Below are 16,884 nucleotides of genomic sequence, written 5' to 3' on the forward strand. Positions count from 1 at the left end.
CTCTTAAACACACTACAAGTCCCAGAAGTCCCCATGGCGGAAATAAGCTTCCCTCCAGAATGCCCGTGGAGGGTCCTCTTCACAGTCTGAACTACAGTCGAGCGGAGTGATTCTCCCCCACCCTCCTCCACCCCGGAAGTCAACGGAGGGCCTGATACCCTTGCAGGATTACGGTACCGAGGAGGGCTCGAAGAGGGCTCAGGATTGCAGGTTCTCTTTGATCTTTCGGTGTTGGACTACATTTTCCAGAAACCTGCGGATGTTACGTCACTTCCTACCAAGTTTTCAGCGCTGCTGTATTTAAACCAGTTGAGCGGCCCTGCGGCGTGAGGAGGGCGGAGTGTGAAACTGCCTTGTCCGCTAGGACCCTGCAGGACGCCGGGGAAGCTGAAGGTGAGGCGCTGGCTGAGCCGCGGTGCAGAGACAGGCCGTGTCCAGAGTCTCAGGCCTTAGCGCGCCAGTGTGTGTGTGTGTGTGTGTGTGTGTGTGTGTGTGTGTGTGTGTAACGTGATGTGCCTATGAGAGTGCATGATTTTGTGTGTGAACACTTGCGAGAGTGGTAATTGTGTCTTCAGCCATCAATGAGGTTGTGTGACGTTGCGCGAATGACCGGGTAAAGAAATTGTCTTCAAGTCAGAGACTTTTGGGAGCTCCAAAATCACTGCAGATGGTGACTGCAGCCATGAAATTAAAAGATGCTTACTTCTTAGAAGGAAAGTTATGACCAATCTAGATAGTATATAAAAAAGCAGAGACATTACTTTGCCAACAAAGGTCCGTCTAGTCAAGGCTGTGGTTTTTCCGGTAGTCATGTATGGATGTGAGAGTTGAACTATAAAGAAAGCTGAGTGCCAAAGAATGGATGCTTTTGAACTGTGCTGTTGGAGAAGACTCTTGAGAGTCTCTTGGACAGCAAGGAGATCCAACCAGTCCATCCTAAAGGAAATCAGTCCTGAATATTTATTGGAAGGACTGATGTTGAAGCTGAAACTCCAGTACTTTGGCCACCTGATGTGAAGAGCTGACTCATTTGCAAAGACCCTGATGTTGGGAAAGATTGAAGGCAGGAGAAGGGGATAACAGAGGATGAGATGGTTGGATGGCATCACCGACTCAATGGACATGGGTTTGAGTAAACTCCGGGAGTTGGTGATGGACAGGGAGGCCTGGCGTGCTGCAGTCCATGGGGTTGCAAAGATTCAGACATGACTGAGTGACTGAACTGAACTGAACAGTGCAAATAACTTAAAAAAATTTTGAGGTTTCTTTGAATCTGGGTTCAGATAAGACCCATGTTTTGTGATTCATTTATAACTCTCCTAATAAAGTCTTTTTTAGAAACCATGATTTCTTATTCTCATTCTTTGTCTGTCTCTACTTGCAATGTATTTGTTGAAGAAACTGGGTAATTTGTTCCGTATAGTTTCCCACTGTATCGTTAACATGTCTTTCTGTATTTCCTGTAGATTAAGAGGCTTAACCTAGCAGCACTAATTTGAATTTCCTGGAAGGGATCAGAAAGAGAGCTCAGATTAATTTTCAACCCCTTATAATCCAAATATTGGGGAAGGTTTCTTGGGGAGGGAAAGTTAGGCTGAAATGGATCACATACTAGCTGGACAGATGCTTCTCCCATGGGACAGTTAACAAGTCTGAAGAGAGTATGTGCCCTCTATCTGACTTCCAGCCCTGATGAAATGACAGCAGTATTGAAAAATCCATAAAGATAGAGGGAGACTTTATTATTAAAAGAGCTCATATGTGATGTCTTCATGTGTGTGGAGAGTGAGACATATTCCCCTCTATATATAGAAAATAGTGATAAGGAACTTTCCTAAAGTTTCTTTGAGGTGTGGGTCAGCCAATGGGCCTTAAATTAGAGAGATTAAGGCTTGGGGTAAGAGAAAGACACATGTAGGTGGTCCTTTTACACACTACCATTTAAAAGGGAGCTGTTTAAAGAGACCATTATGTCTCTTAATTAAACCAGCTGCCTGGGACCTATTGGGAAATGAAAGTTCCTTTGAATGCCTTTCCCAGGGGCCCAGCATGGTGTATTATGAGAAGTTAAATGTGTGCCTTGGTCACTGTCAGTAATGTCTGGAACTCAGAAGGAAATCAGGATTGTCCTGGAAGGGCCTTGTATATCCAGGGATGTGTGACTTTGATTTATGTTTCAGTATCTGTAAGATAAGAGATTCCCAGATTTCTTTACACTTAAAGGGGAAACTCTTAAGCAGTGGCCCAAGAGTTTGTGAAAATATGCAGATAGAACCATTTGTTGGCCAGGACATTTGTGCAAAGATGACCTCGTGAAGTTTGACCACTTGTTCTGCCCCTTGGGTCCTGTCCTTTATGGGGAACATCCTAGTTAAGGGATGGAAAGCAGCCACATTCCACTGACCTCCATCACTTGTGATGGTGGTGGTGCTGTCCAGAAAGTCTGAACTCCCATTGTTGTCTACTCAGTTAATCCCAGGCGGATTCCTAGTCAAGGACTCTGGGGGAGGGGTGACTTCCTCTAGCACCATCACATCCAGCAAGGGACTAGGGATAGGGAAGACCAGTCTCTCCTGTAGATGGAATATTCTAGAGGGCCAGAATTTGGCTACACCTACAGGGTGTATCAAGGAGGCCTCAGTACTTGCGCTGAGCTTGTGAGAGTGCTGCTTCCACGATCCAAGGCATAATGGGCATCTCGGTTCAGAGATTCCCAGGCTTAGGGTCTTTGAAAGCCTTTACTTCCAAGAGATCTTAGCATCTAGCCAGCACTAGTCACTTAATGATGTACGTTTAGTCACTCTAATGATGTACAGCATAGGGCCAAAGGAGGCAGTTTCTTGCATCATTAGCCTGTAGGTGGACACCATAGTTGGTTCAGAGGCATGAGAGGTTGCTGCGGCCTCTACAAAGAGGCAGTCTCTGAGGCCACTAACAGGAAGTGACTGCTGATTTTAATTTGAAGAGATTGTGGAGCCTTTTGTTGGATGAATTCCTTTTCACGGTGGGATGGTTTGTAAGTAACAGCATCAGTGAGATTAAAATTTGTCAGTAAGGAGATATGTTGCTTCCAGACCCGAAGAAGACTTGACTTTATGGGCCCTGAGAGATTCCACAGCAGGTTATGGACAGTGTCTGGGATAGAGCTGTCCAGTCTTACCAATACTTTTCAGGAATTTCACCACAGTGTCAGGGCTTTACATTACGCATGATGCAATAGCCTATGACTCTTTTTGTAAGCTCTTTTGTGAGTATTTTTATGTCTTTAATGAGCATGTTAAATGAATGTCCATTTATGGAGGAGGTCATCCATATAATGTCATACCTGGGCTTGTGGAAGAAGGTGGATGTAGTTAAGATTACAATGGCAAGGCGACTGAGGTATCCGTGGGTAGCCCAGCAAAGCTATATTGTGTTAGACCTTGAGAAGAGAAGTATAAAAGGAGGGTGTTTAGCCAACTTCCTGTGAAGAGGAATTGGGAGTTTTTAGCCATAACATCAGTGTTGAGTCAAGATAGCACTTCTGAAATATTTATCACAGGCTCATTGTACCTCACGCCACACACAAAAATTTATTCCAAATGCACCATCAGCCTAAATGTAAGAGTATAAGCAGCCAAAAGGGAAAAAATACATAAATTGGACTTCCTCAAAATTAAAAACTTACCAGCTTCAAAGGAAACAAAGTGAAAATATAGCCCACAATGCATGTACACTAGGTCACTACGGTTGTGTCCGACTCTTTGCAACCCTGCTAGGCTGCTCTGTTCATTGGATTCTCCAGGCAAGAATACTAGAGTGGGTTGCTATTCCCTTCTGCAGGAGATCTTCCTGACCCAGGGATCCAACCCCCGTCTCTTATGTCTCCTGCATTGGCAGGCAGGTTCTTTACCATTAGTGCCACCTGGGAAGCTCCAGGTGTATAGCCTACAATTGCTATTGCTAAGTCACTCCAGTCGTGTCCGACTCTGTGTGACCCCATAGACGGCAGCCCACCAGGCTTCCCCATCCCTGGGATTCTCCAGGCAAAAACACTGGAGTGGGTTGCCATTTCCTTCTCCAGTGCATGAAAGTGAAAAGTGAAAGTGAAGTCGTTCAGTCATATTCGACCCTCAGCAACCCCATGGACTGCAGCCTTCCAGGCTCCTCCATCCATGGGATTTTCCAGGCAAGAGAACTGGAGTGGGGTGCCATTGCCTTCTCCGATAGCCTACAAAGTAGGATCCAAAATTTGAAAATTACATGTTCAAGAAGGAATTGGATTTTTTAGAGTGTGTGAGGAATTATTACAACTCAACAATAAAAACACAAATATCCAGTTTGTTTTTTTTTTCTTTGGCCGAGTCATGCTGGATGCCTGATCTTGGCTCCCCCACCAGGGATTGAATCTGTTCCTTCTATGGTGAAAGCACAAAGTCTTAACCACTGCATCACTAGGGAAGTCCCCAGGCAGTTTTCTGTTAAAGGATGTTCCCCACTTCCACACCCAAGGGCCCGGGTTTCAGTCCCTGGTTGGGGACCTAAGATCCTACAAGCCACATGACCAAAATAAATAAGTACAATTAAAAATACAGGTCAAGATGGAGGGGATATATGTATACTTATGGTTGACTCACATTGTTGTATGGCAGAAACCAACACAACATTGTAAAGCAATTATCCTTCAATTAAAAAAAAAAAAAGAATGCTTTGGGTTTGTTCCTTGGTTAGTGGATGAGTCTAGTGTGACTTCATGTGGCCTGGATGAAACTTTGGACTCAAAATACTTCTTGCACCTGGAACATGAGAACAAGTCAGGGAGGCACTCTCTGGTATGTAGTGTGTTGGAACTGGGGAAGAAACACAGATCTTAGTTGTATGAAGTGTTTGTTCCAGGATTTGGCCTACATGGATATAGTGCACTTCTAGGCCTGAGGGCCCCATCAGTACCCTTGAAGCAGGCATGACTTGGGTATGTTTTGGATCAGGGCCCCCTAGTCTGAAAAGGTGAACCACTCAGGACAGGTCAGAGAACCCTAAGAACATCATAGGAATTGGGTACTGCTTTAGCATAAATTAATTCAATATCTGTGTTTTTTGGTATTGAAGAAGGCAATTGATTTTTTAGATTTCTGTAAATCTCAGTATGTGTATTGGGGCATGGAAGGGACCAGGTGCCATGAAAAGGGAAGGAAATATTTATCTTAACTTAGTCATTTAGAAGCAAGCCTGTTCTCATGGTTCCTTTTACTTCCTTGACTCTGTCTTCTCAGGACTCTGCAGTTTTCCACAAGAAGAAGCCAGAGGAGAACTAATAATTTGCCATTCTAAGCCATGCCCCATGTGAGTTGATGTTTTTTCTTCCCTTCATCAAATAGTCTTGTTTTCTAGGATATGAATGCTCAATATTCTTACCTCCAGATTTTCTGCCTTACTAAGCCCCAGCCCTCTCTTCTCTAGCCATATTTGGGATCCATTCTGCAAATCAGGAAACGTATTAAGGAAAAAGTAGAACCTCTCCTGTCACTGTGGTTTGAGATGGGACTACATATGCAAAATTCAGTCTGTGTCATTGACTCTATTTTCTGGATGATTAGGATAGAAATTGCTGTTTATCTCAGAATGTGGTGAGATCTTTGGTCTGTGAGGCTTTTAAGATTGACATATGATCAAATGCAGGACTGATAACAAAGAGAGTATCATGTCGGTGAATATCTCAGAGGTGAATACCAGTGACAAGGTCCGTTTTGAATCTGAATAACATGTATAAGTCAAGGACCATGTCTATGTGAGTTTAGGTCATCTTTCATTGGCTTTCTGTTGCTCAGAATAAGTGATGTGTACAATGAGCAATGATGAGAGGTAACAGACCCAGAGATTTAGGTTGTTGAGGATTTTAGAAACAGAGCTGACATTAGAAAAGGAATACAAACTAAATACCAAAAAATACAAAAATGATTGCAGGGAATTCCCTGGTGGTCCAGTGGTTAGAACTCTGCACTTTCACTGCTGAGGGCTGGGGTTCAGTCTCTGGTAGGGCACTAAGATCCCGTTAGCTGTACATTGCATGGGGTGGGAGGAGGGAAAGGAAGGAAAAGAAAATGATTACAAGGCTTCCATTGTGGTCCAGTGGTTGGGAAGCCACCTTACAATACAGGGAACACTGGTTCATGCCCTGGTCTGGGAAGATTCCCACATACCACAGGGCAATTAAGCCCATGCACCGCAACTTCTGAGCCTGAGCTCTGGAACCCGCGAGCCACAACTACTGAGCCCATGTTTGGGAACTACTGAAGCCCACCTGACTAGAGCCTGTACTCTGCAACAAGAGAAGCCACCACAATGAGAAGCCCACACACCGCAAGGGAGAGTAGCTCCCATTCTCCACAACTAGAGAAAGCCTGAGTGCAGCAACAAAAGTCCAGTGTAGCCAAAAATAAAGTGTTTTTTAAAAAGGAAAGACAATTATTACAATCATAATATGATATATTATATCATATGCTGCTGCTGCTCAGTCACTTTAGTCATGTCCGACTCTGTGTGACCCCATAGACGGCAGCCCACCAGGCTTCCCAGTCCCTGAGATTCTCCAGGCAAGAACACTGGAGTGGGTTGCCATTTCCTTCTCCAGTGCATAAAAGTGAAAAGTGAAAGTGAAGTTGCTCAGTCATGTCCGACCCTCAGCGACCCCATGGACTGCAGCCTACCAGGCTCCTCCGTCCATGGGATTTTCCAGACAGGAGTACATATACCTTGTAAAAATGATGACTATGAAAGGATTTGCCAGGACAAGGGAGAAAATTATTGCTAAGTTATTCTGAGACTTAAGTTGGAAATAAACCCTTAAATTATATAGAAATCTTATTTTCTAAGATAAATATTTTAAAAGATATTTGGATGGGCCTATCAGGTTTGTTTTTCTTTTTTCTCCCTTCCTTCTTCCATCCTCTCCTTCTTCCATCCCTTCCATCCTTTCTCTTACTTAGTTTCAATTCTTTAAAGGGAAGAGGGGAGGAAGGAACCTGCAACCTATTTGGGAATTTGCATGTGTTACCTGCTTACATAGGCTTTTTACGTAGTGCTTGTGGTAAAGGACCCACCTAACAAATGCAGGAGACGTAAGAGATGCGGGTTCGAGCCCTGAGTTGGGAAAACCCCCGGAGGAGAGCATGGCAACCCACTCCGGTATTCTTGCCTGGAGAATCCCATGAATAGAGGAGCCCAGTGGGCTACAGTACATAGGGTTGTAGTGAATCAGATATGACTGAAGTGACTGAGCACTCATGCATGGGCTTGCACAGAGTATTTCATTTAATCAGAGAGCTCTACTCACCTGGCTTTTGTTCATTCCTATTACTGTTTATGAGAAGCTATAACAGTAATAGGAATGTTTAGAAACTATGTAGGTGCTCTACATTTATCACATAATTTCCTTTCCATTACTTAACCTTATTGCAAACTTTTTTCTCTTTTGGCCACTTTATGTAATACTTTTCTTCTCTCATTACTTCTAGAAAATATTTTTTTGTTTTACCATTAACACTGGGTTTGTCATCTTAGAGGTTAGTATTGTTCAAGGATGTGGCCATGGACTTCTCACAGGAGGAATGGGCATACCTGGATTTGGAACAGAAGGATCTGTACAGAGATGTGATGCTGGAGAACTACAGCAACCTGATCTCACTGGGTAAGCTTGTCTGCTCCTAATAATTCAACCTGTCTTTGTGAAATTTAGAAAAGTTTCCAAGTGCCTAGCTGCATTTCAGGCCTCTAGTCCCAAATAAATTTTTTGTGCTTTATAGACTTAGAAATGGACAGCTCCATTGGGCATCTGTATCTTTTGTATTCTTCATAGATCCTTCGTCTTAATCTTTCTACAATTGACCTTGTTACTTGCTGAACAACGTGCTCCATTTTAAGCAGAGTGTAACCATATCCATTCCTACTTATAAACAGGAGTTTCCATTTCTAAGCCAGATGTGCTCTCCTTATTGGAGCAAGGGAAAGAGCCTTGGAAGGTTGTACAGGATGTGACAAGAGATCTGAGCCCAGGTGAGTAGTTGATGATCTGCCAAAGGGAGGCCATTGTTAAAATTGCTTAATTTTAACTATTTTTGGCCAGTTGCTTAATTGGCCACATCTTTGAGTTATTAGCTTAAAAGTTCTCAAAGACCCAACTAATGCCTTTTCCTCCTAGGCCTGTGAAGTAAAAATCCTGAGCCCAGGAGGACAAAACTGTTTACCTAAGGAATCAGTTCAGTTCAGTTCAGTCACTCAGTTGTGTCTGACTCTTTGCGACCCCGTGAATAGCAGCACGCCAGGCCTCCCTGTCCATCACCAACTCCCGGAGTTCACTCAGGCTCACGTCCATCGAGTCAGGGATGCCATCCAGCCATCTCATCCTCTGTTGTCCCCTTCTCCTCCTGCCCCCAATCCCTCCCAGCATCAGAGTCTTTTCCAATGAGTCAACTCTTCGCATGAGGTGGCCAAAGTACTGGAGTTTCAGCTTTAGCATCATTCCTTCCAAAGAAATCCCAGGGCTGATCTCCTTCAGAATGGACTGGTTGGATCTCCTTGTAGTCCGAGGGACTCTCAAGAGTCTTATCCAACACCACAGTTCAAAAGCGTCAATTCTTTGGCACTCAGCCTTCTTCACAGTCCAACTCTCACATCCATACATGACCACTGGAAAAACCATAGCCTTGACTAGATGGACCTTTGTTGGCAAAGTAATGTCTCTGCTTTTGAATATGCTATCTAGGTTGGTCATAACTTTCCTTCCAAGGAGTAAGCGTCTTTTAATTTCATGGCTGCAGTCACCATCTGCAGTGATTTTGGAGCTCAAAAAAATAAAGTCTGACACTGTTTCCACTGTTTCCCCATCTATTTCCCATAAAGTGATGGGACCAGATGCCATGATCTTCGTTTTCTGAATGTTGAGTTTTAAGCCAACTTTTTCACTCTCTTTCACCTTCATCAAGAGGCTTTTTAGTTCCTCTTCACTTTCTGCCATAAGGGTGGTGTCATCTGCATATCTGAGGTTATTGATATTTCTCCCAGCAATCTTGATTCCAGCTTGTGCTTCTTCCAGCCCAGAATTTCTCATGATGTACTCTGCATATAAGTTAAATAAGCAGAGTGATACCCTAAGGTAATTTTAGGCTTACAGAAAAACTGAACAAAGCCCAGAGAGTTCCCACATGCCCCCTTTCCAGTTTTGTTCCATTTACCACTTTCCTGATTTTCTTTCATTTTCTCCTGTATTTTCAAACAAGAGATTGCCTTCCTTTTCCAATAGTAATCATTTTACTTTTTTATATTTCTGATCCAGTGACACCTGTATGAGAGTCTATCCCGCAAATATTTTTAAATACTCTCTGTGTTCTAAGTATTGAGAATGTAGCAGTAAACAAGAAAAATTCTCTATCCCCATTGATACAGCAGAAGAAATATAATAGTAGCAAATAAAAACATACAAAGAATGATGATTTTTATGAAGCAAAACAAAAAGCAGAGAAAAATCACGAAGTAATGGAGTGGGTGTTCTTTTAGAGAGATTGGTTAAGGATGACTCTCTGAGATGCTCACATTTGAGGGGAGATATGAATAAAGTACATTCAGAAAACGAAGATCATGGCATCCGGTCCCATCACATCATGGGAAATAGATGGGGAAACAGTGGAAACAGTATCAGACTTTATTTTTTTGAGTTCCAAAATCACTACAGATGGTGACTGCAGCCATGAAATTAAAAGACGCTTACTCCTTGGAAGAAAAGTTATGACCAACCTAGATAGCATATTGAAAAGCAGACACATTACTTTGCCAACAAAGGTTTGTCTAGTCAAGGCTATAGTTTTTCCTGTGGTCATGTATGGATGTGAGAGTTGGACTGTGAAGAAAGCTGAGCGCCGAAGAATTGATGCTTTTGAACTGTGGTGTTGGAGAAGACTCTTGAGAGTCCCTTGGACTGCAAGGAGATCCAACCAGTCCATTCTGAAGGAGATCAGCCCTGGGATTTCTTTGGAAGGAATGATGCTAAAGCTGAAACTCCAGTACTTTGGCCACCTCATGCCAAGAGTTGACTCATTGGAAAAGACTCTGATGCTGGGAGGGATTGGGGGCAAGAGGAGAAGGGGACAACAGAGGATGAGATGGCTGGATGGCATCACTGATTCGATGGACGTGAGTCTGAGTGAACTCCGGGAGTTGGTGATGACAGGGAGGCCTGGCGTGCTGCGATTCATGGGGTCGCAAAGAGTGGGACACAACTGAGGGACTGAACTGAACTGAAAGTAAGCCATGCAAATTCTAGGATAAGAGCAGTTTTTTATTTTGTTTAGTTTTCTGGGTTTTGTTTGTTTTCTGGCCATACCTTGAGACTTGTGGGATCTTGGTTCCCCAGGGTCTGAACACAGGCCCCTGGCAGTGAAAGTGCAGAGTCCTAACTCCAGGACTGCCATGAAATTCCCAAGAAGACTAGTTTAAGGCAGAGAGACTAGTAATAGTAGAGGAAGTCAGAGGTAGGAATGAGTTTGATGCTTTTGAGGATCAACAGATAAGCAAGTGTGGCTAAGGTGAGTTAGGGAGAACAGAAATAAAGTAATGTATCAATATAGATTCATCAGTTTTAACTAACGTACTGAACCAATACAAAATATTAAGTTATTACTAATAAGGGAAACTGGAGGGGCAAAGAAAGGGGGTATGTGGGAACTCTCCGGGCTTTGTTCGGTTTTTCTGTAAGCCTAAAACTACTCTAAGAAATAAAGTCTTAATTTAAAAACAAAAGATAAACTATAGCATGAGTTCATACCAATTCAATTCTAATCTAAATTATAGGCTTTTTATTTAACCCTTTTAAAAATCTTAACAGCTGCATCTATTTTCTTTCATGCCAAGAGTCCCAGTTACCATGGACACTAAGAATAGTGGGATTAGAATATCACATGATTACCTACTCTATCCCACATTATACAGGAAGCCTCTAAAATAAAATCTACACTACCAGTAATAATATGATTACTCAAAACAATTTGAGATAATGTTTTGCCTGTTTTCTATTCCCTTCATAGGGTATATCTCACAGTCAAATTGCTATGTTTTGAAGTTATGTGAAGTAGTTTCCTTGTATGGTTATGCTACCAATTGTAAATATGGGTTTTATTTTTTGTTGCTGTTTTGAATTTTTAAGCTATGCTTTCTTGTAATTTAATTTTATTTTACAATTATGCAATATAATTATGTACTACCAAAGTCAAATGTCCAAAACAGATTATATTCAAAGAAATCTGACTTCTATCCCTGACTTCTTCACATTTCCCACCCTGTAACTATGGGGTTTACTCCTCCCGCCTTTTTAAAATAAGTAAATGTGTATTTTACATTTATACTTCTTCCACTTTCTCTCCTTCCTAAGATAAAAAGACCATAGCTAAAAAAAAAAAAACAAAGAGCATAACTATACATACTTTTGTTGACATTTCTTTTACAATTAACAGTGTATTTCAATCAGCACTCCATATTAATATGAAGAGATATTCCTTTTTAACTGCTTCATAGTATTCCATGATGTGGCTATACCATGAATTATTTCAATCAGCCACCTAGTGATCGACAACTGGGCTATTTTACTCTTTTTATGTAACAAATTATGCTTTAATAAAGACTTTATGCATCAGAGTTCTTTTGTTAGTGCAATAAAAAATTTTTTTAAATTATTTTTTGTTTTTTGGCCATGCTATGCAGCATGCAGGATCTTGGTCCCCTGACCAGCATTTGAACCTGTGCCCCTGCAGTGAAAGTGCAGTCATAATCACTGGACTGCCAAGGAAGTCCTGCTAGTGCAATTTTGAGATAGATTTAACATAAGTATAGATATCTTTACTTATCTATTTTTTCCCAGCTTGTCATTTTACTTTCCTTAATGTATTTTTGACATGCTAGCCTTTTTTTTTTTTAACTCTAATGTGGTCTTTTTTTTTTTTTTATCAAGTTATGGTTTGGAAAAATTTCCCCATTCCTCAGTTATAGAAAAGTCTCCTAAGTTTTATTCTAGTTATTTGTATGTTTTCATTTTTGTAAGGACATCTGTCCCATTTGGAATATATCCTACATAATGTCTAAGATACTGATGCAATTTCAACTTTTTTTTTTTTAATGTTTATCTTTATGCTGTGTGGTGGGCTTTTTTGTTGTTTTTATTTTAAGGGAGAAGGAAAGTTTAATTCTATGCAGCAAGTTAGAACCCTGGGCTTCCCAGGTAGCACAGTGGTTAGGAATCTGCCTGCCAGTGCAGGAGATGCAAGAGACACAGGGTTCAATGCCTGGGTTGGGAAGATTCCTTGGAGTAGGAAATGGCAACCCACTCCAGTGTTCTTGCCTGGAAAATTCCATGGACAGAGGAACTTGATGGGCTACAGTCTATGGGGCTGTAAATAGTCAGAAATGATTGAGCATGCACAAGTAGAACCCTGGGGATCTTTCTCAGATCAGTGTTGCCTATGTTTATCCTTATGTTTATTGCTTTCATTTATTAAGAAAGAGTCTATCTCTTCCCAACTGATTTTAGCTGTTACCTTTATTGTAGGTTAAATTTACACTTATAATTGTGTCTATTTCTGGATTTTTCTTTTCTGTTCCATTAACTCAGCAGTGGCCACAGGACTGGAAAAGGTCAGTTTTCATTCCAATCCCAAAGAAAGGCAATGCCAAAGAATGCTCAAACTATTGCACAATTGCACTCATCTCACACGCTAGTAAAGTAATGCTCAAAATTCTCCAAGCCAGGCTTTAGCAATATGTGAACCGTGAACTTCCTGATGTTCAAGCTGGTTTTCGAAAAGGCAGAGGAATCAGAGATCAAATTGCCAACATCCGCTGGATCATGGAAAAAGCAAGAGAGTTCCAGAAAAGCATCTATTTCTGCTTTATTGACTGTGCCAAAGCCTTTGACTGTGTGGATCACAATAAACTGTGGAAAATTCTTCAAGAGATGGGAATACCAGACCACCTGATCTGCCTCTTGAGAAATTTGTATGCAGGTCAGGAAGCAACAGTTAGAACTGGACATGGAACAACAGACTGGTTCCAAATAGGAAAAGGAGTATGTCAAGGCTGTATATTGTCACCCTGTTTGTTTAACTTATATGCAGAGTACATCATGAGAAATGCTGGACTGGAAGAAACACAAGCTGGAATCAAGATTGCTGGCAGAAATATCAATAACCTCGGATATGCAGATGACACCACCCTTATGGCAGAAACTGAAGAGGAACTAAAAAGCCTCTTGATGAAAGTGAAAATGGAGAGTGAAAAGGTTGGCTTAAAGCTCAACATTCAGAAAACTAAGATCATGGCATCTGGTTTCACCACTTCATGGGAAATAGATGGGGAAACAGTGGAAACAGTGTCAGACTTTATTTTTCTGGGCTCCAAAATCACTACAGATGGTGACTGCAGCCATGAAATTAAAAGACACTTACTCCTTGGAAGGAAAGTTATGACCAACCTAGATAGCATATTCAAAAGTAGAGACATTAGTTTGCCAACAAAGGTTTGTCTAGTCAAGGCTATAGTTTTTCCTGTGGTCATGTATGGATGTGAGAGTTGGACTGTGATGAAGGCTGAGCACCGAAGAATTGATGCTTTTGAACTGTGGTGTTGGAGAAGACTCTTGAGAGTCCCTTGGACTGCAAGGAGATCCAACCAGTCCATTCTGAAGGAGATCAGCCCTGGGATTTCTTTGGAAGGAATGATGCTAAAGCTGAAACTCCAGTACTTAGGCCACCTCATGCGAAGAGTTGACTCATTGGAAAAGTCTCTGATGCTGGGAGGGATTGGGGGCAAGAGGAGAAGGGGACAACAGAGGATGAGATGGCTGGATGGCATCCCTGACTCGATGGACATGAGTCTGAGTGAACTCCGGGAGTTGGTGATGGACAGGGAGGCCTGGCGTGCTGCGATTCGTGGAGTCGCAAAGAGTCGGACACGACTGAGTGACTGATCTGCTCTGATTGGTTCCATTGACATTTTATGATATTCAGTTTGAGTTGGCTGTTTATAACCATAGAAATTTCATTTTTCCAGGAATCTGAAAATAACTTTTGTTTACTTGTTATCTTATAGACTGGGAATCCAGGTGTGAAACCAAGAAGCTACCATCAACAAAATAAATTTATGAACTAGAAGCATCTCAATGGGAAATAATAGAAGAACTTACAAGCCATAAGTATGAGTACAAAAGTTTTCAAAATGATAGGGAATGCGGAGACCAGTTTGAAAGCCAACTAGGAAATAAAGAGGTTTCTAGACAACTAGTAATCTATGAAGAAATGGCTAATTTTAGTCGGACTATATCCTTTACATTACAACAGAGATTTCATTCATCTGAAAAATTCGATGAATATAAAGCATGCAGAAAATATTTTATCCTTGGCTTTCACCAAACTGAACATCAGAAAAATCATTCTGATAAAAAATTCTATGAATGTAAATAATGTGGAATGGCCTTTATTAAGGACTCACAACTTACTTACCATCAGAGAGTTCACGTTCCTAAGAAACTCTATGAATGTAAGGAATGTGGAAAAGCCTTCATTTGTGCTTTGCAACTTATTTATCATCAAAGAATTCATACTGGAGAGAAACTTTATGAATGTAAAGATTGTCAAAAAGCCTTTATTTGTGCCTCACAACTTACTTATCATCAAAGAATTCACACTGGTGGAAGACCCTATGAATGTAATGAATGTGAGAAGGCCTTTTGTGGCTTGCAACTTACCATCAAAGAGTTCATACTGGTGAGAAACCCTATCAGTGTAAGGAATGTGGAAAAGCCTTTAATCGTGGCTCCCTCCTTACTCGACATCAAAAGATTCACATTGGTGAAAAACCCTTTGAATGTAAAGAATGTGCAAAGACTTTTATTTGTGACTCAGAACTTACTCAGCATGAGAGAATTCACACTGGTAAGAAACCCTATGAGTGTAAGGAATGTGTAAAGTCCTTTATTCGTGGTTCACAGCTTACTCACCATCAGAGAATTCATACTGGTGAAAAGCTGTATGTGTGTAAAGAATGTAGAATGGCCTTTACACAGAGTTCACATCTTTCTCAACATCAGAGACTTCATACTGGTGAGAAACCCTACATATGTAATGAATGTGGAAAGTCCTTTATTCGTGGCTTTCAACTTACTGAACATCAGAGAATTCATACTGGTGAGAAACTGTGTGTGTAATGAATGTGGGAGAGCCTTTCGTTATGGTTCACAGCTTTCTCCACATTATAGATTTCATACTGGTGAAAAGCTTTATAAATGTAAAGATTGTGAGATATTTTTTATCCTTGGTTCACAACTTACTGAACATCAAAGGATCCATACAGGTAAGAAGCCACATGAATGTAAGCAGTGTGGAAAGGCCTTTAACTATGACTCACAGCTTATTCGACATCAGAGGACTCATACTGGTGAGAAACTGTATGAATGTGAAAAATGTGGGAAATCATTTATTTGTGGTTCACACCTTACTGAACATCAAAGAACTCACACTGGTGAAAAACCCTTCGAAGGTAAGGAATGTGGGAAAACCTTTATTCGTGGCTCACATCTTACTCAGCATCAGAGAATTCATACTGGTGAAAAACCCTATGAATGTAAAGAATGTGGAAAGGTCTTTGCTTATGGCTCACAACTGTCTCAACATCAGAAAATTCATACAGGTGAGAATCCCTAGGAATGTAAGCTGTGTGGGAAGATCTTTATTTTGTGCCTCGCAACTAAAGCTACATCAGATTTTTCATACTGGAAACCATATGAATGTAAGGAATGTGGTAAGACTTTTATTTATAGCTCACAGCTAACTTACTATCAGAGAGTTCATACTGCTGAGAAACATACAAATGTAACTAATGTGGGAAGGCCTTTAACTGTGTATCACAACTTAACATCAGAGAATTCATTCTGGCGGGAAGCCTTATAAATGTAATGCATATGGTAAGGACTTTAGATGTCATTCACACCTTACTCAACATCAGAAACCTAATAATGGAGAAAGACTGTGTGAAAAATTAATTTAGTAAATCCTTTCCATGCTTATCCATAACATTTGACTTTGGAGTATCAGAAAATTCAAATTATGAATATGAGTATCCTTTTTTATATAAACTCATGACTAACTTACCTTCAGAGAATTCATAGTTTAAAAAGGCTAGATTAATATAGGTACAGAATTACTTTCCATCATATTTCAATCTTTGCTAGACAATGATTCATATGAGAGCTCAATCCTAAAAGGTAGGGTTCTCTCATTCAGCATCATTCTCTTGTTCAGCATCATTTGAGCTCCACCTGTCTGGGTGTTTCTTTGGGAAAGTTACTTAACCCCTGTTTGTTTTAGTTTCCTCCTTACTAATACATTGATATCACAAATTTCATCATGGTTTTCTGCAGTTTAAAGGAGTAAATACATATAGAGCCTATAGAAATGTGTACTACATAGTTAATGCTTAGTAAATGTTACCTTTTATTGTAAAGATTACTTTTATTTTGTGTTTTAATCATATTACAGAATTCAAAAGAGAAGGAGACTTTACAAATACAGTGAGAGTGAAGTGTTAGTTATTCAGTAATATATGACTCTTTGCAACCCCATGGACGATAGCTTTCCAGGCTCCTCAGTCCATGGAATTCTCCAGGCATGAATACTGGAGTGGGTTGCCATTCCCTTCTCTGGGGGACCTTCCTAACACAGGGATCAAACCCAGATCTCCCACATTGCAGGCAGATACTTTACCATCAGGGCCACCAGAGACAAATACAGTACACAGGTAAATCTTTCATCACTTTTACTAAGTGTCAGATAATCATTTTGGAATAAAACATTTTAGTATAATTAATGTGCA

At 40.9% G+C, this 16,884-nt stretch overlaps 1 pseudogene; it reads left to right on the top strand.

Annotated features, from left to right (window-relative positions):
- LOC113875647 overlaps positions 1–16,668 on the top strand; it is a 37,220-nt pseudogene extending 20,552 nt beyond the window's left edge.
- The last annotated feature ends 216 nt before the right edge of the window (positions 16,669–16,884 follow it).

Source organism: Bos indicus x Bos taurus, chromosome 18, assembly GCF_003369695.1.
Source record: "Bos indicus x Bos taurus breed Angus x Brahman F1 hybrid chromosome 18, Bos_hybrid_MaternalHap_v2.0, whole genome shotgun sequence".
NCBI classification, from domain to species: Eukaryota; Metazoa; Chordata; class Mammalia; order Artiodactyla; family Bovidae; genus Bos; species Bos indicus x Bos taurus.